The sequence below is a fragment of the Bos indicus genome, chromosome 1, assembly GCF_029378745.1.
Source record: "Bos indicus isolate NIAB-ARS_2022 breed Sahiwal x Tharparkar chromosome 1, NIAB-ARS_B.indTharparkar_mat_pri_1.0, whole genome shotgun sequence".
Lineage (NCBI taxonomy): Eukaryota > Metazoa > Chordata > Mammalia > Artiodactyla > Bovidae > Bos > Bos indicus.
Genome location: NC_091760.1, coordinates 4,010,843 through 4,034,734, shown reverse-complemented (window position 1 = coordinate 4,034,734; position 23,892 = coordinate 4,010,843).

The following is a 23,892-nucleotide window of genomic DNA, read 5'->3' as shown; positions in this document are numbered from 1 at the left end:
TTAGCATCATTCCTTCCAAAGAACACCCAGGACTGATCTCTTTTAGAATGGACTGGTTGGATCTCCTTGCAGTCCAAGGGACTCTCAAGAGTCTTCTCCAACACCACAGTTCAAAAGCATCAATTCTTCGGCACTCAGCTTTCTTCACAGTCCAACTCTCAGATCCACACATGACTACTGGAAAAACCATAGCCTTGACTAGATGGACCTTTGTTGGCAAAGTAATGTCTCTGCTTTTGAATATGCTATCTAGGTTGGTCATAACTTTCCTTCCAAGGAGTAAGCGCCTTTTAATTTCATGGCAGCAATCACCATTTGCAGTGATTTTGGAGCCGAAAAAATAAAGTCTGACACTGTTTTCACTGTTTCCCCATCTATTTCCCATGAAGTGATCTTATATTAGGTTGGTACAAAAGTAATTGCAGTTTTGAACCATGAATTTTAAATCATTGCAACTAGGCTCAAACGCATCTTTATTAATTAAAATAGGAACCCTTACAATCAATACATTTTTGCCAATAAAGAATTAGCTTGTTTATTTCTGTAGTGTAAAAATCCAAGCTTCAGGATTTGATGAATTCTTGGAAAGCATTTTCTGCCTTCTGCTGGTTGTAGAAGCGGTTTCCCTGCAAAATGTCAATATGCTTGAAGAAGTGGTAGGTGGTTGGCAAAAGATCAGGTGAATATGGCAGATGAGGCAAAATTTTGTAGCCCAATTTGTTCAACTTTTGACGTGTTGGTTGTGCAACGTGTAGTTGGGCGTTGTCATGGAGAAGAACTGGGTGCACTCTGTTGACCAATGCTGGCTGCAAGCACTGCAGTTTTCAGTGCGTCTCATTGGTTTGCTGAGCATACTTCTCAAATGTAATGGTTTTGCCAGGATTCAGAAAGCTGTAGTGGATCGGACTGCCAGCAGACCACCAAACAGTGACTGTGACATTTTTTGGTACAAGTTTGGCTTTGGAAAGTGCTTTTGAGTTTCTTCTCAGCGCAACCACTGAACTAGTCATTGCTGGTTGTCATATAAAATCCATTTTTTGTCACACTTTACAATCCAATAGAGAAATGATTTGTTGCTATTGCATAGAATAAGAGAAGATGACACTTCAAAATGATGATCTTTTTAAATTTTTGGTCAGTTCATGTGGCACTCACTTATCAAGCTTTTTCACCTTTCCAATCTGCTTCAAATGCCAAATGACTATAGAAGAGTTGACTTTGAGTTTTTTGGCAACTTATCCTGTAGTTGGAAGAGGATCAGCTTTGATGATGGTTCTCAATTGGTCAGTATCAACTTCCAATGGCCAGCCACCACATTCCTCAACTTCAAGGCTCTCGTCTCCTTTGCAAAACTTCTTGAACCACCACTGTACATTCATTATCCGTTCCTGGGCCAAATGCATTGCTGATGTTGCAAGTTATTTCCACTGCTTTATGACACACTTGAACCTGAATAAAAGAAGTGCTCAAATTGGCTTTTTGTCTAACATCATTTCTATAGTCAAAAGCAAGTATAAAATAAAAGCAAGTAATATGCCATTAGCAAAACAATAAATAAATAAAGCAAGAAATGTGCATTACAGTGTATAACAACCACATGAAGAATATATTCCAATATCAAATGGCAAAGTTCAACACTGCTGCTGCTGCTGCTACGTCACTTCAGTCGTGTCCGACTCTGTGCGACCCCATAGACGGCAGCCTACCAGGCTCCCCCGTCCCTGGGATTCTCCAGGCAAGAACACTGGAGTGGGTTGCCATTTCCTTCTCCAATGCATGAAAGCGAAAATTGAAAGTAAAGTCGCTCAGTCATGTCCGAACCTTAGAGACGCCATGGACTGCAGCCCACCAGGCTCCTCCATCCATGGGATTTTCCAGGCAAGAGTGCTGGTGTGGGGTGCCATTGCCTCCTCCGAAAATTCAACACTGTAAAACCACAATTATTTTTGCACCAACCTAAGTAAGAAGAGACATGAGAGAGAAGCTCTCACTCTCCACCATGAAAGAACACAGCAAGAAGATGATCATCTGTAAGACAGAAGAATCCTAATCAGGAGCCAAATCAACCAGCACCTTGATCTTGGACTGCAGAACTATGAGAAATAAATGTCTGCTGTTTGTCACCCAGTTTTATGATGTTTTGTTCCAGCAGCCTGAGCAGACGAAGCCAGATGTCATATTTAAAGTGCTAAGAGAAAATAAATGCCAACACAAGACTCTACACCCAGAAAAAATATCTGAGAGAGAAATAAAGGAATTTTTCAGGTGTTGTTGCTAGCAGACTTGTATTAAGAAAGTACTAAAGGGACTTCTTCAGGCAGATAGAAATGTACAAAGGAATCAAGGGCAACAGAAAGGATAAATACATGGGTAAAACAAAATGTCTGTTGACTAGAAGAAAAAGCCATGTATTGTGTGACTTCCTGCACATGTAAATTAAAATGCATACAATAATAATACAAGAGGCAAGAGGGAGGGAAGTTGAGTTAAAAGGTTTTAAGGCCCTAACATTATCAGAAAGTAGCAAAGATACTAATTAATAAAAGATTCTTTAAAACGGCATTTGTAACATTTAAAGTAATCACTAGAAGAACAGCAATATATATGTATGCACGTGTGTGTGTGTGTGTGTGTGTGTGTGTTTAAAAAGCTAACAGAGTGAAAATGGTCTAGTCAAGGCTATGGTTTTTCCTGTGATCGTGTATGGATGTGAGAGTTGGACTGTGAAGAAGGCTGAGCGCCGAAGAATTGATGCTTTTGAACAGTGGTGTTGGAGAAGACTCTTGAGAGTCCCTTGGACTGCAAGGAGATCCAACCAGTCCATTCTGAAGGAGATCAGCCCTGGTTGTTCTTTGGAAGGAATGGTGCTAAAGCTGAAACTCCAGTACTTGGGCCACCTCATGTGAAGTGTTGACTCATTGGAAAAGACTCTGATCCTGGGAGGGATTGGGGGCAGGAGGAGAAGGGGACGACAGAGGATGAGATGGCTGGATGGCATCACCGACTCAATGGACATGGGTTTGGGTGAACTCCGGGAGTTGGTGATGGACAGGGAGGCCTGGTGTGCTGCAATTCATGGGCTCGCGAAGAGTCGGACACGACTGAGCGACTGAACTTAACTGAATCATTTTTTAAAGCAAAAAATTAAGGGAAAAAGGAAAATAAAGTAGATTAAACAAACAGAATATAAATAGTAAAACAGTGAGTATAAACTCAAATATATTAGAATAATTCATTCACTGTAAACAATTTGATTAAAAATCAAAGATTGGAGGAACTCCCTGGTGGTTCAGTGGTAAGGACTTGGTGCTTTCACTACTGGGTCCAGCTTCTATCCCTGGCTGGGGATCTAAGATCCCCCAAACCACATAACACAGGGGAAAAAAATCAAAGACTGGGCAGAGACTTCTGGGTTGGCATGATAAAGATCTCCAAATTTCACTTCTTCATAAACACAGAGAACATTGGCAAAACATTATCAAAATGAACTTTTTCAGAACTCTAGAAATTAGCCAATATGAGACTAATATGGGAAATATCTATTCAAGAAAAGCAGCCAAATCTTGGTAAGGACAGTGAGCTTTGTGGTGTTTTAACTTACCCTGTTCCTACCCCCACCTACTCTCCATCTCTATGTGGTAACCTTAAAAGTCATCAGGCTCACAAACGCAGTACCTTTAAACAGTCACTTAGCAGCCACAGAAAGAAGCAGAGTATGTTTGAAGCTCCTCCCAAGAATCCAGTCCTAGAGAACTGAGAGTATCTGATCTTTCTGGAAAATCCCTAGGAAACGCCATTCATAAGCCTTCTCTCAATTGACCTGACTCAGAGCTTGCTCACTGGGCATGTGTCAAAGCAGTCAGAGGCAATTAATTAACATTACACCTGCCACAGTTGGCAAGACTTCATTGAGCCAAACAAGAAAGGGCCAAAAACGCTAACAGAAAATGTGGAGAATGAGATGTCCATAAGAGACTTTGAATAGTTCCAATGTTCATTGGAAGGACTGATGCTGAAGCTGAAACTCCAATACTTTGGCCACCTGATGTGAAGAGCTGACTCATTTGAAAAGACCCTGATGCTGGGAAAGATTGAAGGCGAGAGGAGAAGGGGACGACAGAGGATGAGATGGTCAGATGGCATCACTGACTCAATGGACATGAGTTTGGGTAGACTCTGGGAGTTGGTGATGGACAGGGAGTCCTGGCATGCTGCAGTCCATGGGATCACAAAGAATCAGACACGACTGAGCGAGTGAACTGAACTGAACTGAGTATTCCTTGAATCTAGAAGGTCATGCTTATGGTCAGTGCTGCATGCATGCCTAAGAAATATGTGAGAATTCGCTAATCTCTGGTTGATCTTGGGGCTCTGCACAAGCAGGACATGGAAAGAGCAACAGAACTGTCGATTACTGGAACATTGATGGTATTCCCCATCACACACACATACACAGAAGCCAACGTAGTTACAGGTTCAAGGCATTCAACGAAATCTTTGCCTAATCATTAGATGAGCATTAAGCTAACCAAACAGAAGCTCCACTTGCCATTCACAACAGCAAAAAAAAAAAAAAAAACAAAAAAAAACTTTACAGAATATGTCTAGGAAAGTCTCTAAACAAACAGAAACAACAACAATAATAAGCAACAACAAATGTTGAGGGGAAGGGATGAACCTAATTTCCAAAGTTGCCATATTATATTATTTTAAATGCCCACTACTCAACAACAAACGACAGGACAGTCCAAGAAACAAGTAAATATAGCCCACATACAGGAAAAGAGGCCGCCAATAAAAACTATTTCTGAATAAGCCCAGATGTTGATCTTACTATACAAAGCCTTTAAATCAGCTATTGTAAATATGTTCAAAGAAATAAAATAATCATATCCAGAGAATTAATGAAAAATATGAGTTCAATATCTCACTGAAAAGGAAATAGAAAGAAACAGAAATTATTTAAAACAAGCCAAATAGGAAATATAGAGAAAAAAAATAGGATGACTGAAATGAGAAATTCACTAGAGGGTTTCAACAGCATATTTGATCTGCCAGGAGAAACAATTAGCAAGCTTGAAAGTATGTCTACTGAAATGAACAAAAAAAGAAAAAGAATACAGAAAAATTAACAGAGCTTCAAAGACCTGTAGGACAACATCAAACTCACCAACAGATGCATACTGTGAGTCCTGGAAGGAATATAGATGAAAACATCCTCAGTAATAACCTAGCAATTGAAAGTCAGCAGCAGATAGAAGGATAAAACACAGTGAATGAGTGGGATTCATCCCAGGAATGCAAGATTGATTTAACATCAAAAAAATCAACCAAGACACAGTATTCCAAAAATAAAGGGAGAGGAACCATATGATCCTCTCAATAGACACAGAAAAAGCATCTGACAAAATCCAACACTCTTTCGTGGCAAAACATTAAATAAGCTAAGAAAAGGAAGGAACATCTTCAACCTGATTAACAGCCATGCCATGCATGTGTACTCAGTCCTGTCTGACTCTTTGCAACCCCATGGGCTGTAGCCCGCCAGGCTTCTCTGCCCATGGGATTCTCCAGGCGAGAGTACTAGAGTGGGTTTCCAATTCCTCCAGGGAATCTTCCAGACCCAGGGATTGAACCTGTGTCTCCTGCACTGGCAGGCAGATTCTTTACCACTGTGCCACCTGGGAAGATAGGGCATCTAGGAAAAACCCACAGCCAGCATCATACTCCCTGGTGTCTCAGACGGTAAAGAATTTGCCTGCAATGTCGGAGACCTGGGTTTGATCCCTGGATTGGGAAGATCTCCTGGAGGAGGGCATGCAACCCACTCCAGTATTCTTGCTTGGAGAATTCCATGGACAGAGGAGCCTGGCGGGCTACAGTCCATAGCGTCCCAAAGAGTCAGACATAACTGAGCAACTAAGCACAGCACAGCATCATACTCAGTGGTGAGAGACTGAACATTTTCTCCTAAGATGAGGAACAAGACAAGTTTGTTCATTCTTGCCACTTCTACTCAATAATATACTAGAGTGATTCAGTTCAGTTCAGTCACTAGAGTGATTAGCAAAAAAAAAAAAAAAAAAATTCACCCAAATTGGAAAAGCATATATAAATTATTTCTATTGACAGATGATTTGATCTTATATATAAAGAAATTTTATCTGTACAGAAGAATTTTTATGTACAAAAAATCCTGAGGAATCTGCAAAAATTATTCAAACTAATAAATAAGTTCATCAAGTTGTAAGACATAAAATTAATATACAAAAATCAATTGTATTCCTATATACTAACAACAAATAATATGAAAATGATGTTAAGAAATCATTTTATTTGTAATATCAAAAAGAATAAAATACTTGGGAATAAATTTAACAAAATAAGTACAAATTTGTACCTTGAAGACCATAAAACATTACTGAAAGAAGAGAATACCTAAAATATGCAAAAACATTCCATGTTCATGGATCAGAAGATTACATACTGTTAGGAGGGCAATACTCCACTGAACTGATCTACAGATTCAATACAATCATATCAAAATCCCAGACACCTTTTTATTTCTATAGAAATTGACAAGATGATCCCAAAATTCATACATAAATGCAAGGGACCCAGAATAACCAAGTTGAAAAAGAAAAAAATTGGAGAACTTACACTTCCCAGCTTTAAAACTTAACAACAAAATTGTGTCTACTGGCATAAGAACAGACAAATAAATCAATGGAATAGAATTGAGAGTCTGGAAATAAACTCTACTTTTTATGGTCAAATAAATCAAAATAGATCACAGATATAAATGTAAGCCTTAAAATTACAAAACACTTACAAGAAAACATACAGGTAAATCTTCATGATCTAGAGTTAGTGCTTCAAAGAACACCACCAAGAAAGAGGAAACACCACTGATAGAATAGAAGAAAATATTTGGAACTCATAAACCTGATAAGTGACTTGTATTCAGAATTTATAAATAATTCTTATAACTATAAAAAACACAAATATCTCAATTTAAAAATGAGTAAAGGATCTGAATAGACATTTCTGAAAAGAAGATTTATCAGGGGCAAACCAGCACATAAAAATATGCTCAATATCATTAGAGAATAGTCACTAGGAAAATGTAAGTCAAAAAACACAATAACATACCACTCCATACCCACTAAGATGTCTAGAATCAAGATAGACCATAACAAGTGTAGGCAAAGATGTGGAGAATTTGAAATTCTCATTCATTGTTGGTGAGATTGTAAAATGGTGCCATAATTTTGGAAAACTATTTGCCAATCAATTCCTCAGATTACTAGGCATATAGTTACCATATGACCCAGTCATTCCACTCCCACATATATATCTAAGAGAAATGAAAATATGTTTATATAGAAACTTGAATGTTTCTAGCAGCATCTTTCATAAAAGCCACAAAGGAGAAATAACCCAAATGTCCATCAACAGATAAATGAATTTAAAAAATGTGGTACAGTCATACTCTGGAATATGATTTGGCAATAAAAGGAACGAAGTTCTGATGATGAACCTTGAAAACATTATGTTAAGTGAAGGAAGGCAGTCACAAAAACCACATACTGTATGATTCCAGGGAAATATTCAGAATAGGCAAATCCATAGAGACAGAAAGTAGATCAGTGTTTGCCAAGGGTGAAAGCCGGGGGTAATGAAGAGTGACTGTTAATGTGTTTCTTTTGGGATTAATAAAAATGATCTAAAATTAGATAGCTGTGATGGTTGCAAAACTCTGTGGATATACTAAAAACCAGTGAATTTTACATTTTAAAATGGTGAATCTTATGGTATGTAAATTACATCTGAATAAAGATGTTATTTGAAAGTAGCGAAGTTTGTCATACTTGATTTTATATATATATATATAAATAATTATATATATAAATAATATTTATATATATATAAAATGCCTTGATATATAAAACTTGATATAAAGATGTTATTTGAAAGTAGCAAAGTTTGTCATACTGGATTATATATATATATAAATATTATTTTTATATATAAATAATATTTATATATATATATAAAATGCCTTGATATATAAAACTTGATATACAAGATGCCTTGAGTATAAAACTATATATTCTTCTAAGAATATTGAAAGTAAAAAGATGAAAAATACACTATGCAAACAGCAACTAAAAGAATGTTGATTTAGCTATCAAACAAGGTAGTCTTTCAATCAAGAAGCATTATTACTAGAGATAAAGAGCAATACTTCTCAATTGATAAAAGGTCAGTTAATTTATAAACATGAAGCCGAGAATGTACAATGAGAAAGGACCATGTCTTCAATAAATGGTACTGGACAACTGGACAGCCACATACAAAAGAATGAAATGGGACCACTTCTTACACAAAAATCAACTCAAAATGGATTAAAGACTTGAATGTAAAACCTGAAACCACAAAACTCCTAGAGAAAAACAGGTGGTGATTTCCTTAACATCTGTCTTGGCAACGATTTTTTGGATTAGATGCTAAAGCAAAGGTATGGTAAGTCGCTTCGGTCACGTCCAACTCTTTGCAACTCTGTGGACTGTAGCCCACCAGGCTTCTCTGTCCATGGGATTCTCCAGGCAAGAATACTGGAGTGGGTTGCCATGCGCTCCTCCAGGGGATCCTCCTGACCCAGGTATCTTCAAACCCGCGTCTCCTGCATTGGCAGGTGGGTTCTTTACCACTAGTGCCACCTGAGAAGCTAAAGCAAAGGGAGCAAAAGCAAAAATAAACAAGTGGGGCTACATCAAACTGAAAAGATTTCCACAGCAAAGGGAACTATTAACAAATGAGTCAGTCCTTCACAACAGGTGGCCAAAGTATTGGAGTTTCAGCTTCAGCATCAGTCCTTCCAGTTGGGGTTGAGTTCAATTGGGGTTGTTCCTTTAGGATTGACTGGTTTGATCTCCATGCTGTCCAAGGGACTCTCAAGAGTCTTCTCTAGCACCACAGTTTGAAAGCATCAATTATTTGGTGCTCAGCCTTCTTTATGGTCCAACTCTCATATCCACATGTGACTACTGGAAAAAACATAGCTTTGACTATACAGATGTACAGTCACTATATCATTTTGTTGGCAAAGTGATGTCTCTGCTTTTTAATATGCTATTACTTTTAAATACATTATTAACTATAAATAAATAGATACTGTATTACTTATTTGAAAGTTACTAAGAAAGTAGCTCTTACAAGATCTCACCACAAGAAAAAAAATTGTAACTAAGATATCAGGTCACTTCTACAGCAAATCTCTTGCCCTGCCTTGAGAGAAAAAAAAATCAGAAAAACATGCAAACATTATAAACAAGATACTAGCAAGTCAGATTCAATGATAAATAAAAAGGATAATCATTCATGATCAAGTTGTATTTATTTATTTTAGATAACCATTGCTGCTAGCTTCAAATTAAAAATTACTTAATAAACATAATATTAACAGAATAAATAAGATAAATTTTTATATGACCACTTAATAGATGTGGAAACGCATCTGATGAATGTCATATCCAGTCATAATCAAAATTTTAACCAACTTGGAATAGAACTTTCTGGATCTGAAAAGACAATCTTTTATTAAAAAAAATCTTACATCAAATATGATATTGATGGTGAATAACTGAAAGCGTCCCACCTGAGATAAAAAATAAAGTGAGAACACTCATTTTCACCATATCTCATTATATGCTACTAGAGATTCTAGCCACTGCCAAATGGAAGGGAAAAAATGTAGGAATTGGAAAGGAAGAAATTAAAATTGTCATTATTCCTATACAGCATAATTACATGATTTTGTGTATAGAAAGCTCCATAAAACTTGTAATCAGACACACAAGTAATTGAGATTATTGGATACAATGTCACCTTAGAAAAGTCAATTGCGTATCTATACAAAAGAGTGAATAGCCACTGGTAGTCCAGGGCATTCTCCCAATGCAGGGAGCCTGGGTTTGATCCCTGATCAGGGAGCTAGATCCACATGCCATAAGCATGACCTAGTACACCAAAATATATAAACAAACCTTTTGTTTTAGAGTGAACAATTAGAAAGGAAAGGTTTAAACCATCATTCACAAAAAATCAAAATTGTGGGAATAAATCCAGAAAATTTTTACACATAACTATAAAACATTGGATGAAGTGGTTAGATAGTATCACCAACTCAATGGACATGGATTTGAACCAACTCCGGGAGACAGTGGAGGACAGAGGAGCCTGGTGTGCTGAAGTCCATGAGATCGCAGAGTAGGACATGACTTAGTAACTGAGTAACAACATAAAACATTGTTGTTAATACTATATTACTAATTAATAATTATTAGTAAGTGAAGAGATAGATCGTGTTCATGGATAGCAAGATACAACATTGTAAAAATATCAATTATCTCCAAATTGATCCAACAAAACTCCCAGCAAGTTTTTTCCCTGGAAATTAAGAAGTTATTCTAAAATTTATATAGAACTGCAGAGGGATCAAAAAGTCAAGACATCTTTGAAGAAGTTAGACATGTTAAATTTGTTGTTTCCTTAGGTTTATCCAAATGTTTACATTTTTGTTTTTCTCTATTTCATTTCTTACTGTAATTTGGATTTTCCTTCTGGGTGAATTTCTTTTCTTCCTGAATTCTATTCTTTAAAGTTACTAATAAATATTCTCCTCATAGACTGTATCAAGTTAGTTCTATGGTTCTGGACTGACAATGGTTTCTTTCAGAATTTTGAAGATACCATTTAATGTTGTCTTGCTTCTGTTTTTGATTTTGAGAAGTCAGTTGTCAATCTAATTATCATGCCTTCACCAGGTAATGTGTGTTTTCTCATTTAAAATCTTCTCTTTGTCTTAGTGTTCCACCAAGTACAAAGGCGTCTTTATCATATGAAGGGATATGTTGAGCTTCCTGAGTCTGCTCATTCATCTGTCATTGTTTGGAGGGAATTCTGAGCCATCCTCTTTTCAAATGTTGCATCTTCATCCTTCTCTCTGGACTCTCCTTTTGAGTAAATGTGAAGAGTGAAAGTGAAAGTCACTCGGTCGTGTCCAACTCTTTGAGACTCCATGGACTATACAGTGCCTGGAATTCTCCAGGCCAGAGTACTGCAGTGGGTAGCCTTTCCTTTCTCCAGGGAACCTTCCCTACCAATAGATCAAACCCAGGTCTCCCGCATTGCAGGCGGACTCTTTACCAGCTGAGCCACAAGGGAAGCCTCTTTTTGATTAAATCCTGTAAGACCTTTCAAATCTGTCCTCCACATCCTTTCATTTATCGTTCTTACTTCCATCTCTTGTTTCTCTCTGCTTGTGGTGGTTGTGTCGTCGCTCCGTCGTGTCCAGCTCTTTGCAACCCCACGGACTGCAGCACACCACTTCCCTGTCATGTCCACTGAGCCGGTGATGCCACTCTCTCTGATGCATTCTCAATAAATTTCTCAGTCTGCATCTTCAGCTGCCTAATCTGCTGTTTAACCCAACCATTTGAGTTCTCAATACAAATTATTATATTTTTACATCCGGAATTTTATTACTTTTTCTGGGCCTTTGTAATGTGCCTTGTTCCTTCTTTTAAATTTCAGTACTCTCCTTTATTTCTTTAAGCATATAAGATACATATTTTATATTTCTCCTTGCCGATTTAAGGCTTCCCTGGTGGCTCACAATGCTGGAGACCTGGGTTCAATATCTGGGTTGGGAAGATCCTCAACATCTGGAGAAGGGAACAGCTACTCTCTCCAGTATTCTTGCCTGGAGAATTCCATTGCCTGGAGAATTTCTGGACAGAGGAGCCTACAGGCTACAGTTCATGGGGTCTCAAAGAGTCAGACACAACTGAACAACTTTCACTTTCACTTTGGTGATTTCAGTATCTGGGAGATGGAACACAGTTATCATCCACAGAGTGAATTCCAGTTTTTTTAGAATTGTATAATAATTTTATTTATTTTTTAATTGAATGATAATTTTTTTACAGAATTTTATTGTTTTCTTTCAATTGCCAACATGAATCAGCCATAGGTATACATATGTCTCCTCCCTTTTGAACCTCCCTCCCATCTCCCCCCGCCATCCCACCCCTCTAGGTTGATACAGAGCCCCTGTTTGAGTTTCCTGAGCCATACAGCAAATTGCTGTTGGCTATCTATTTTACATATGGTAATGTAAGTTTCCATGTTACTCTCTCCTTACATCTCACTCTCTCCTCCCTTCTTCCTGTGTCTATAAGTCTATTCTCTATGTCTGTTTCTCCATTGCTGCCCTATAAATTCTTCAGTAACATTTGTCTAGATTCCATACATATGTGTTAGAATATAATATCTATCTTTCTCTTTCTGACTTACTTCACTTTGTATAATAGGTTCTAGGTTCATCCACCTCATTAGAACTGACTCAAATGCGTTCCTTTTTATGGCTGAGTAATATTCCATCGTGTATGTGTACCACACCTTCTTTATCCATTCATCTGTCAATGGACATCTAGTTTGCTTCCATGTTCTAGCTATTGTAAATAGTACCACAATGAACAATGGGATACATATGTATTTTTCAATTTTGGTTTCCTCAGGGTATATGCCTAGGAGTAGGATTGCTAGGTCAGATGGTAATTTAATTCCTAAGTTTTTAAGGAATCTCCATACTGTCTTCCATAGTGGCTGTATCAATTTATATTCCCACCCCCAGTGCAAGAGCATCCCACTTTCTCCATACCCTCTCCAGCATTTATTGTTTGCAGACTTTTTGATGATGGCCATTCTGACTGGTGTGAGGTGATTCATTGTAGTTTTGATTTGCATTTCTCTAATAATGAGCGATATTGAGCAACTTTTCATGTGTTTCTTAGCCACCAGTGAAGAAAGCTGAGCACCAAAGAATTGATGCTTTTGAATTGTGGTGTTGGAGAAGACTCTTGAGAATCCCTTGGACTGCAAGAAGATCCAACCAGTCCATCCTAAAGGAGATCAGTCCTGAGTGTTCATTGGAAGGACTGATGTTGAAGCTGAAACTCCGATACTTTGGCCACCTGATGCGAGGAGCTGACTCATTTGAAAAGACCCCAATTCTGGGAAAGACTGAAGGCGGGAGGAGAAGGGGATGACAGAGGATGAGATGGTTGGATGGCATCATCGACTCAATGGACATGAGTTTGGGTAAATTCAGGGAGTTGGTGATGGACAGGGAGGCCTGGCGTGCTGCAGTCCATGGGGTTGCAAAGAGTCAGACACGACTGAGTGACTGAACTGAACTGAACTGAACTGATGTCTTCTTTGGAGAAATGTCTGTTCAGGTCCTTCCCCCACTTTTTGATTGGGTTGTTTGGTTCTCTGGCACTGAGTTGTATGAGCTGCTTGTATATTTTGGAAATTAATCCTTTGTTAGTTGTTTCATTTGCTATTATTTTCTCCCATTCTGAGGGTTGTCTTTTCACCTTGCTTAGTTTCCTTTGCTGTGCAAAAGCTTTTAAGTTTAATCAGGTCTCACTTGTTTACTTTTGTTTTTATTCCCATTACTCTAAGAGGTGGATCATAGAGGATCTTGCTTTGATTTATGTAATTGAGTGTTCTGCCTATGTTTTCCTCTGAGTTTTACAGTTTCTGGTCTTACATTTAGGTCTTTAATCCATTTTGAGTTTATCTTTGTGTATGGTGTTAGGAAGTGTTCTAATTTCATTCTTTTACATGTAGCTGTCCAGTTTTCCCAGGACCATTTATTGAAGAGGCTGTCTTTGCCCCATTGTATATTCTTGCCTCCTTTGTCAAAAATAAGGTACCCATAGGTGCATGGGTTTATTTCTGGGCTTTCTATCTTGTTCCATTGGTCTATATTTCTGTTTTTATGCCACTACCATACTGTCTGATGTGTAGCTTTGTAGTATAATCTGAAGTCAGGAAGGTTGACTCTTTCAGCTTTATTCTTCTTTCTCAAGACTGCTTTGGCTATTCAGGGTATTTTGTGTTTCCATATGAATTGTGAAATTTTTTGTCCTAGTTCTGTGGAAAATGCCATTGGTAATTTGATAGGGATTGCCTTGAATCTGTAGATTGCATTTGGTAGGATAGTCATTTTCACATATTGATTCGTCCTACCCAAGAACAATGAATATCTCTCCATCTGTTTATATCATCTTTGATTTCTTTCATCGTGTCTTACAATTTTCTGTGTACAGTTCTTTTGTCTCCTTAGGTAAGTTTATTCCTAGATATTTAATTTTTATTGTAATGGTGAATGGGTTTGATTCCTTAATATCTCTTTCTGATTTTTCATTGTTAGTATATAGAAATGCAAGTGATTTCTGTGTATGGATTTTGTATCCTGCAACTTTGTTAGACTCACTGCTTAGCTCTAGTAATTTTCTGATACAGTCTTTAGGGTTTTTTTTACATGCAGTATCATGTCACCTGCAAACAGTGAGAGCTTTACTTCTTTTCTGATCTGGATTCCTTTTATTTCTTTTTCTTCTTTGATTGCTGTAGCTAGGACTTCCAAAGCTATGTTGAATAATAGTGGTGAAAATGGACACCCTTGTCTTGTTCCTGATATTAGGGGGAATGCTTTCAGCTTTTCACCATTGAGAATAATGTTTGCTGTAGGCTTATCATATATGGCCTTTACTGTGTTGAGGTAGGTTTCTTCTATGCTCATTTTTTGAACAGTTTTAATCATAAATGTGTGCTGAATTTTGTCAAAGGCTTTTTCTGCATCTATTGAGATTATCACATGGTTTTTATCTTTCAATTTGTTAATATGGTGTATCACATTGATTGATTTGCATATATTGAAGAATCCTTGCATCCCTGGAATAAACCAAACTTGATTATGGTGTATGAGCTTTTTGATGTGTTGCTGAATTCTGTTTGCTAAAATTTTATTGAGGATTTTTGCATCTATGTTCATCAGTGATATTGGCTTGTAGTTTTCTTTTTTTGTGTTGTCTTTGTTTCATTTTGGTATCAGGGTGATGGTGGCCTCGTAGAATGAGTTTGGAAGTGTTCCTTCCTCTGCAATTTTTTGAAAGAGTTTAGAAGGATAGGCGTTAGCTCTTCTCTAAATGTTTGATAGAATTATCCTGTGAAGCCATCAGGTCCTGGGCCTTTGTTTTTTTGGAAGATTTTTGACCAAGCTTCAATTTTAGTGCTTGTAATTGGGTTGTTCATAATTTCTATTTCTTCCTGGTTCAGTCTTGGAAGATTGAACTTTTCTGGGAATCTGTCCATTTCTTCTAGGTTATACATTTTATTGCCACATAATTGTTCATAATAGTCTCTTATAATCCTTTGTATTTCTGCATTGTCTGTTGTAACCTCTCCCGTTTCATGTTTTTTTTTTTTTCAAATTTTGTTGATTTGATTCTTCTCTTTATTTTTTCGATGAGTCTGGCTAAAGTTTTGTCAATTTTGTTTATCTTCTCAAAGAACCAGCTTTTAGTTTTATTAATCTTTACTATTTTTTCTTTCATTTCTTTTTCATTTATTTCTGCTCAGAAGTTTATGATTTCATTTCTTCGACTAATTTTGGGGATTTTTTCTTCTTTTTCCAGTTGTTTTAGGTGTAAAGTTAGATTGTCTATTCAATGTTTTTCTTGTTTCTTAAGGTAGGATTGTATTGCTATCCTCTTAGGACTGCTTTTGCTGCATCCCATAGGTTTTGAGGAGTCTGGTAGGCTACAGTCCATGGGGTCACAAAGAGTGGGACACGACTGAGCAACTTCACTCACTCATAGGTTTTGAGTTGTCATGTTTTCACTGTCATTTGTTTCCAGAAATTTTTTAATTTCCTTTTTGATTTCTTCAGTAACCTCTTGGCTATTTAGAAACATATTGTTTAATCTCCATGAGTTTGTGTTTTTTACACTTTTTTCCCCTGTAATTGATATCTAGTTTCATAGTGTTGTGGTCAAAGAAGATGCTTGATATAATTTCAATGTTCTTAAATTTACTGAGGTTTGATTTGTGATGCCAGATGTGGTCTATCCTGGAGAATGTTCTGTGTGCACTTGAGAAGAAGGTGTTTTCTTCTGCATTTGGATGGAATGTCCTGAAGATATCTATGAGATCCATCTCATCTAATGTATCATTTAAGACTTGTAGTCCTTATTAATTTTCTGTTTTGATGATCTGTCCATTGGGGTGATTGTGATGTTAAAGTCTTGTACTATTATTGTGTTACTGTCAATTTCTCCTTTTGTGTCTGTTGTCTCACATATTGAGGTGCTCCTATGTTCGCATAGATGCTTACAATTGTTATGTCTTCCTCTTGGATCGATCCCTCGATGATTATGTAGTGTCCTTCCTTATCTCTTGTAATCTTCCTTTTTTAGGGTCTGTTTTGTCCTACATGAGGAGTGCTACTCCAGCTTTCTTTTGCTTTCCATTTGCATGGAATGTATTTTTCCACCCTCTCACTTTCAGTCTATATGTGTCTTTAGGTCTGAAGTGGGTTTCTTGTAGACAGCATAATATGGGTCTTGTTTTTATATCCATTCAGCCAGTCTGTGTCTTTTGGTTGGAGCATTTAATCCTTCCACATTTAAAGTAATTATTGATATATATGTTCCTATTGCCATTTTCTTAATTGTTTGGGGTTGATTTTGTAGATCTTTTTCTTCTCTTGTATTTCTTGACTATCTAAGTCCCTTTAACATTTGTTGTAAAGCTGGTTTGGTGGTACAGAATTCTCTTAACTTTTGCTTGTCTGAAAAGCTTTTTATTTCTCCATCAGTTTTGAATGAGATCCTAGCCAGGTGGTAGATTTTTCCCTTTCAGCTCTTTAAATATATCCTGCCATTCCCTTCTGGCCTGCAGAGTTTCTGCTGAAAGATCAGCTGTTAAACTGATGGGGTGTCCCTTGTATGCTACTTGTTGCTTCTCCCTTGCTGCTTTTAATATTCTTTCTTTGTGTTTAGTCTTTGTTAGTTTGATTAGTATGTGTCTTGGCATGTTTCTCCTTGGGTTTATCCTGTATGAGACTCTTTGTGCCTCTTGGACTTGATTGACTATTTCCCTTTCCAGGTTGGGGAAATTTTCAACTATAATCTCTTCAAAAGTTTTCTCATACCCTTTCTTTTTCTCTTCTTCTTCGGGAACTCTATAATTTGAATGTTGGTGTGCTCGATATTGTCCCAGAGGTCTCTGAGACCAGCGTCAGTTCTTTTCATTCTTTTTACTTTATTCTGCTTTTCAGAAGTTATTTCCACCATTTTATCTTCCAGCTCACTGATTCATTCTTCTGCTTCAGATATTCTGCTATCGATTCCTTCTAGAGTATTTTTAATTTCAGAATTGTGTTGTTTGTCTCTGTATGTTTATTCTTTAATTCTTCTAGGTCTTTGTTAATTGATTCTTGCATTTTCTCCATTTTGTTTTCAAGGTTTTTGATCATCTTTACTATCATTATTCTGAATTCTTTTTCAGAGAGTTTGCCTATTTTCTCTTCATTTATTGGGACTTCTAGCCTGTTCCTTCATTTGTGTAGTATTTCTCTGCCTTTTCATTAATTTTTTTAACTTATTGTGTTTGAGGTCTCCTTTTCCCAGGTTTCAAGGTTGAATTCTTTCTTCCTTTTGGTTTCTTCCTTCCTAAGTTTGGTCCAGTGGTTTGTGTAAGCTTCATATAGGGTGAGAATTGTGCTGAGTTTTTTTGTTTGCTTGTTTTTCCTCTGATGGGCAAGGCTGAGTGAAGTGGTGATCCTGTCTGCTGATGATTGGGCTTTTTGTTTTGGGGGATTTTTGTTTTATTTGTTGTTTAGATGAGGGGTTCTGCACAGGGTGCTACTGGTGGTTGGGTGATGCCTGGTCTTGTATTCAAGTGGTTTCCTTTGTGTAAATTCTCACTATTTGATACTCCCTTCACTTATCTCTCTGGGAGTCTAGGGTCTTGGAGTCAGTGCTTCCACTCCAAAGGCTCAGGGATTGGTATCTGGTCAGGAACAAAGATTCCACAAGTGGTTTGTTATGGCATTAAGTGAGATTAAAGCAAATACCCAAAAATGAGAAACCAAAGATGAACCCCAGACAAACAGCAGTTACAAAATCAGGCAAATAGTAATTAAAATAATGGAATATATACATATATACCCATAAGCAAAATCAAAACAGTCCAGCAAAAATAAAGTACAGTAGATTGATCTGACAAACAAAGGAAATCAAAAATTATATCTACCAGTTAAGAACAAAACTAACTAAAGCACAATCTGGAAAGCAAAATTAAAACAAGGAACCAAGTGGGGAATAAAGCAATGAAAACAAAACTAACAAATATGTTGAGAAAGAAAGAACAGATATGCAAAGTTAAATAGAGGTAGAAAAAGATTTATATACATTAAAGATTAACTTCAAGGAGAAAAGAACAGTAGGAAAAGCAAACACAGGAATAAATGTAGGAAAAATAATAATAGGTTTAAAAAAATTTTTTAAAACAGAAAAGAAAAAAAAGGAAGAAGAAAGAAAAAATAAAAGGAAAACTCCATAGAACCACTAAAGCCCAATGTAGAGGCAGAGATTTATAACAACAATAAAAAATGTGAGAGAAAAAAAAAAAAGCTAAAAAGCTTAATTAGATTTCATAGTGTCAATAAAATCGACAACTATAACAGAGGTGGGGAGAGGGGAGAAAAAAGGTTAAAAAAAAAAATCCAAAAGAATCTACAGAACAAGTCAAAACATAAGAATAATAAGCATTTTTCTTGAGTCGCCGCTGTCAGAGTCCTTTCCCTCGCTGGGAGTCACAGGCCACCTCACCTCTCTAGGATGCCCTATGACGCTGCGCTGGTCTCTGGACCTGCTGTGGGGCAGCTCAGCTTCTACTCTAGTCCTCCTCCTGTGTGTTCTTCCCTCAATGTCCACAGCTATCAGAACTAATGAGTTTTCTCTTGTGGGAGCTCTCAGTGACCTTTTGTATATTCCACAGACACAGGGTCTGCCTGGTTGATCATGCGGATTTAATCTGCAGCTTGTACAACTGGTGGTAAGGTTTTAGGTCTTCTTCCTTAGCCACACTGCCCCTGGGTTTCAATCGTGGTCTTATTTCCACCTGTGCATGTGGGTCGTCCATTGGGGTTTTCTCCTGAGGCGGCCCTGGAGGACTTGGGTTTGCCCCATGAGGGCCAGATGTGGAGGTGGTGCAGCTGCTTGGGTCGCAGTGTTTCTGGCAGCACCAGGTACTCAGGGAAGTTGGTGGCTAGGGAAGCAGGAAATAAAGAGCTCTAGAAGGGTATGGCAAGCAGTATTGGCTAATATGCTCCAGTATTCTTCCCTGGAGAACCCTTCTCCCTGACAGAGAAGCCTGGCAGGCCACAGTCCACAGGGTTGCAAAGAGTAGAACACGACCCAAGCCTTTTTTTTTCACCTGTGGCAGATCTGCCCCAGTGAGAGTTGAGCATGACAGTGGTGTAACTGCTTGGATTGAGGGGACCCTGGCAGTGCCAAGTGTGCAGGGACACGGACCACCTCTGACACACACAGGCCCTATCTGAGTCTTTTTTGAGCCTCTTGTAGCTGGCGATCAGAAGGCCTCTTTGGCCAGTATTTCTCTGTAGCTCTGCCCATTCAGGCACTTACAGGGCTCCCTTGCCTGGGGTCCTTCTCCGTTGTTTGGTGCGTCAGGCACATAGAGGGGCCCCCCTGGTTGGCGTCCTACTCTGTAGTTTGGCACTCAGGCACTCAAAGGAGAACCCTGGGTGGGATCCTGTTCTCTAGTTTAGTGCCTCAGGTGTTTGATGGGCAGCCCTCTCTATTGTTCATCTGCCGATGCTGGTGTGTGGAGAGACAGAGGCTATGGTGATGGCTCCACCCCCTATGCGTGACTCAGCAGTATCCCCTTGCTTCCATGGCTGCCTGGCTTTCCTCCACGGGCATTTCCCACCAATCTCCTCCCTCACATCCCTTCGATCCATCTCTCCACAGTCAACAGCAGCCCTCGCCCAGGGATTGCTCCACGATCCCTAAAATCCAGCTCCCAGCTGCTGTGCCTTCCAAAGGATCCACATCCCTCTCTGGGTATGCATGGCTGTGGAAGGACTGTCTGATTCTCATTCCATTTAGGCTGCCACAGATCAGCGGTTTCACTCTCAGCCTTAACTGGTTCTCCTCTGACTCAGACAATTGCCCTGATATGAGGATCGGACCCCTGCTTTAGTTCCCCCACCTGCCAAGGTCAGGTCCAGTTCTAGCAACACCCCTGTTTTTTTCCCCTAGTTCCTTCATTCTACAGAGTTTTGTGTGTTCTATATATTCTTTTCCGCTGGTCAGGTACTCCTGTGGGCTCTCAGCTGGTGTTCTGCATGCACTTCTGTGTCTGAAGGTGTATTCCTGATGTATCCGTGGAGAGAGATGTATTCCACGTCCACCTGCTCCTCTGCCATCTTGTTCTTCCTGAGTTCCAGTTTTAAATTCATGTGAGAAAAGGCCGACAGTAGGAACGCTTGACACTTATTTTTCTTTTCCTCTCTGCGTGCATGCATGCTAAGTTGCTTCAATCATGTCCATGGGGTTTTCCAGGCAAGAATACTGGTGTGGGTTGCCATGCCCTCCTCTGGGGGATCTTCGTGACCCAGGAATCAAACCCTCATCTCTCACGTCTCCTGCATTGGCGGGTGTGTTCTTTACCACTAGTGCCACTTGGGAAGACCTCCCACTTTCTACTACCGTCACATTGGAGAGTTGAGTTTCAGCATATGAATCTGGGGGGATATACAAACATTCTGTCCAAAACAATGACTTTCTCAATTTGAGACAATATGACTTACCAATGGGTAGAGGATAAATAAACCCAAGAGGGAGCACAGGGGACGGAGGGATATCCTGTGAAGCTGGCTATTGATGGAGTTAGCAATGAAGTCAATATCTCCTGATGTCTAGGGTTGGTCCTTGGCCTAGGATTGCTGATACCTCTTCCTTTAAAGAACAAAAGCTGAATACTGTACATGAGACAGCCAAAAACAGAGCTGACGAAACCAATAGCTGACAAAACAAGGATGTGTTTCCAAGAAATCCAGAACTATCTTAGCAACATAAAGAAATTCAGAAATTTCTGTTTTAAAGAATTACTTGTTTACTTTTGGATGTGTTGGGTCTTCATTGCCGTGTGAGGGCTCTCTTCTAGTCGCAGCGAGCAGGGGATACTCTTCGTTGCAGAGCACGACTTCTCACTGTGGTGGCTCCTCTTGTTGTGGCGCTCGAGCTCTAGGGCATGTGGGTTTCAGTAGCTGCAGCCCCTGGGCTCCAGAGCACAGGCTCAGAAGTTACGGTGCACGGGTTTAACTGTCAGGCAGCATGTGGGATCTTCCCAGACCAGGGCTCAAACCCATGTTTCCTGCATTGGCAGGCAGATTCTTCACCACTGAGCCACTAGGGAAGCCCAAGAAATTCAGACATTTCTATACTCAATAAAGGAAGGATAATGTAATTGAGGAATTAATCAGTCATGTCCCCTCTTCAAGGAACCTTATGTTCTAGTCTTTGCTTTCAGATCGGAAAACCTACAGTGAAAATATAATGTAATCTTCTTGGTCAATTTCAGAAGTGCAGCCAAGGTCACACTTTATTTCTCCTGAGGTCAAAGCCCCTTTCCTCTACAGAGCAAGGCAGAAGCCAGCTCCTGAGGCCTCTGCTGCCAGACCCCATCACATCCCCTTCACTTCCCAGTGCTCCCCTCTGCTTCACACCCTGTTCTCCATCCACAGTCGATCTTCTTTTATCCTTTTCCCAACAAATCCCCTCAGAGTCCCTTCCTCATTGTCCTCTTCTCCACGACCTTGTTAATACATTATATTTTTTTTTCTACTTCCACTATCACACAAATGCTGCAATAAACATTCTTGCACACGTGCATGTTTTTCCTGGAAAAACATCAAAGAGTGAAACTGATGGATCTTAGAGTGTACACACTGTCCACTTTCCTAGGTGCAACCAAGTGAAGTGAAGTGAAAGTGTTAGTTGCTCAGTTGTGTCTGACTGTTTGCGACACCATGGTCTATAGCCCACCAGGCTCCTTTGTCCATGGCAATTCTCAAAGCAAGAATACTGGAGTTGGTGGCCATTCTCTTCCCCAGGCGATCTTCCCAACTCAGGAATCGAACCCAGGTTTCTGGCATTGCAGGCAGACTCTTTACCATCTGAGCCACCAGGGAAGTCCAGATGCAACCAAAGGGCTCCCCAAAGTGGTTTAGCAATTATGCTACCAACCGTAGGATATGGGTGATGCCTGGTGCTCCCTATCTTTGCCAATACATATCAGTGTCAGATTTTAATTCTTAAGGAACTTCTTTTTACAAATCAAGCCAAGAACTCCTCCCTTTGATCTACTGATGGATAGCAAGTAACACATTTATGCTGTTCCAGACTTTGGATCTTAGAGCAGGGAGTCCACAACTCTTCCTGAAGAGTGAACTGAGCTCTGTCACTTCTTCCCCAAAGATGACAGGGAGAGGGGGATCTGCTTCTACCTTATCTTGGTGAGAGTCCTGGCCAATGAGCAGGACAAGGAGGGCAGAGGCTCTGAGACCCAGGGGTGTGTGCCAGCCGCCGACACCACCTACCAGAATGGGTTTCACAGTGAAGTCAGCCCAACAGTGACCCTTGAGCCAGTGAAGCCAGCCCACCTGCTTTCTCTGGCAGGTCTTCTAATGACAGAGTGGCCAGGGCAATGGGAATCTCATGTCCTGAGACCCAAGGGCCAGGGAGACACCTGGCCTTTAGATGACAGATGGCAGTCCAAAGGAGGCCAGGCAAAGAGGCGTCATGGAAACAGAAATGATGGAAATGGAGGTCTTGGCAGATCCCTGTGCAGGACTGGATGTGGGACCAGTGCTTTATTGTCAGTCCACTTGTCAGCGTCTAGAAGCTGCAAAGGTGGCAGAGTGATTAAGAGTGGGACCTCAGAAAGTAGATGGTCTGGGGGGCTTCTACTGACAGGTCTGAGGTTTTAGGCACACTACTCAACCTCTCTCTGCCTCAGGTTCTTTATCTGTAAAATTAGGATATTCATACATATTTATAAGGTTGCCTTGAAAATAAATGAGATGTTAACAGTAGAATGTGTAGCAAGGGTCTGGTGTACAGTAAGGACTCAGTAAATATTGTCATTTAGTCACTAAGTCGTGTCTGACTCTTTGCAAGCCCGTGGACTGTAGCCTACCAGGTTCCTCTGTCCAAGGAATTCTCCAGGCAAGAATACTGGAGTGGGTTGCCATTTCCTTCTCCAGGGGATTTTCCTGACCCAGAAATTCAACCCTCATCTTCTGCACTGACAGGCAGATTCTTTACTGCTGAGCCACCAGGGAAGCTCAGTAAATATGAGTTGTTATGCTTATCACCATCATTATTGCTATATAATATATAAATATGTATTTATATTAGATAGATGATGGATAGACAGATAATAGATAGATGACAAATACAGTAGAGATAGATAGACAGAAACAGAAGACAGGTAGAAAGATAATCTCCTATGACCAGCTCTGTTGGAGCAAGCTGCAATATCAGGACGGTTAGTTGATCAGTTGTGTCCAACTCTTTGTGACTCCATGGACTGTAGCCTGCCAGGTTTCTCTGTCCATGGAATTCTCCAGGCAAGAATACTGGAGTGGGTTGCCATTTCCTCCTTCAGAGGATCTTCCCAACCCAAGGATCAAACATGGGTCTCCTGAATTTGCATTGCAGGCAGATTCTCTACCACCTGAGCCACCATGAAAGCCCAATATTAGGACCAGTTTTCATCAACTGGTGCATGCATGCATGCATGCTAAGTCACTTCACTCATGTCCAACTCTTTGCGACCCTACTGACCATGGCCCGCCAGGTTCCTCTGTCCATGAGATTTCCCAGGCAAGGATACTGGAGTGGGTTGCAATTGCCTTTTCCAGGGGCTCTTCCTGATCCA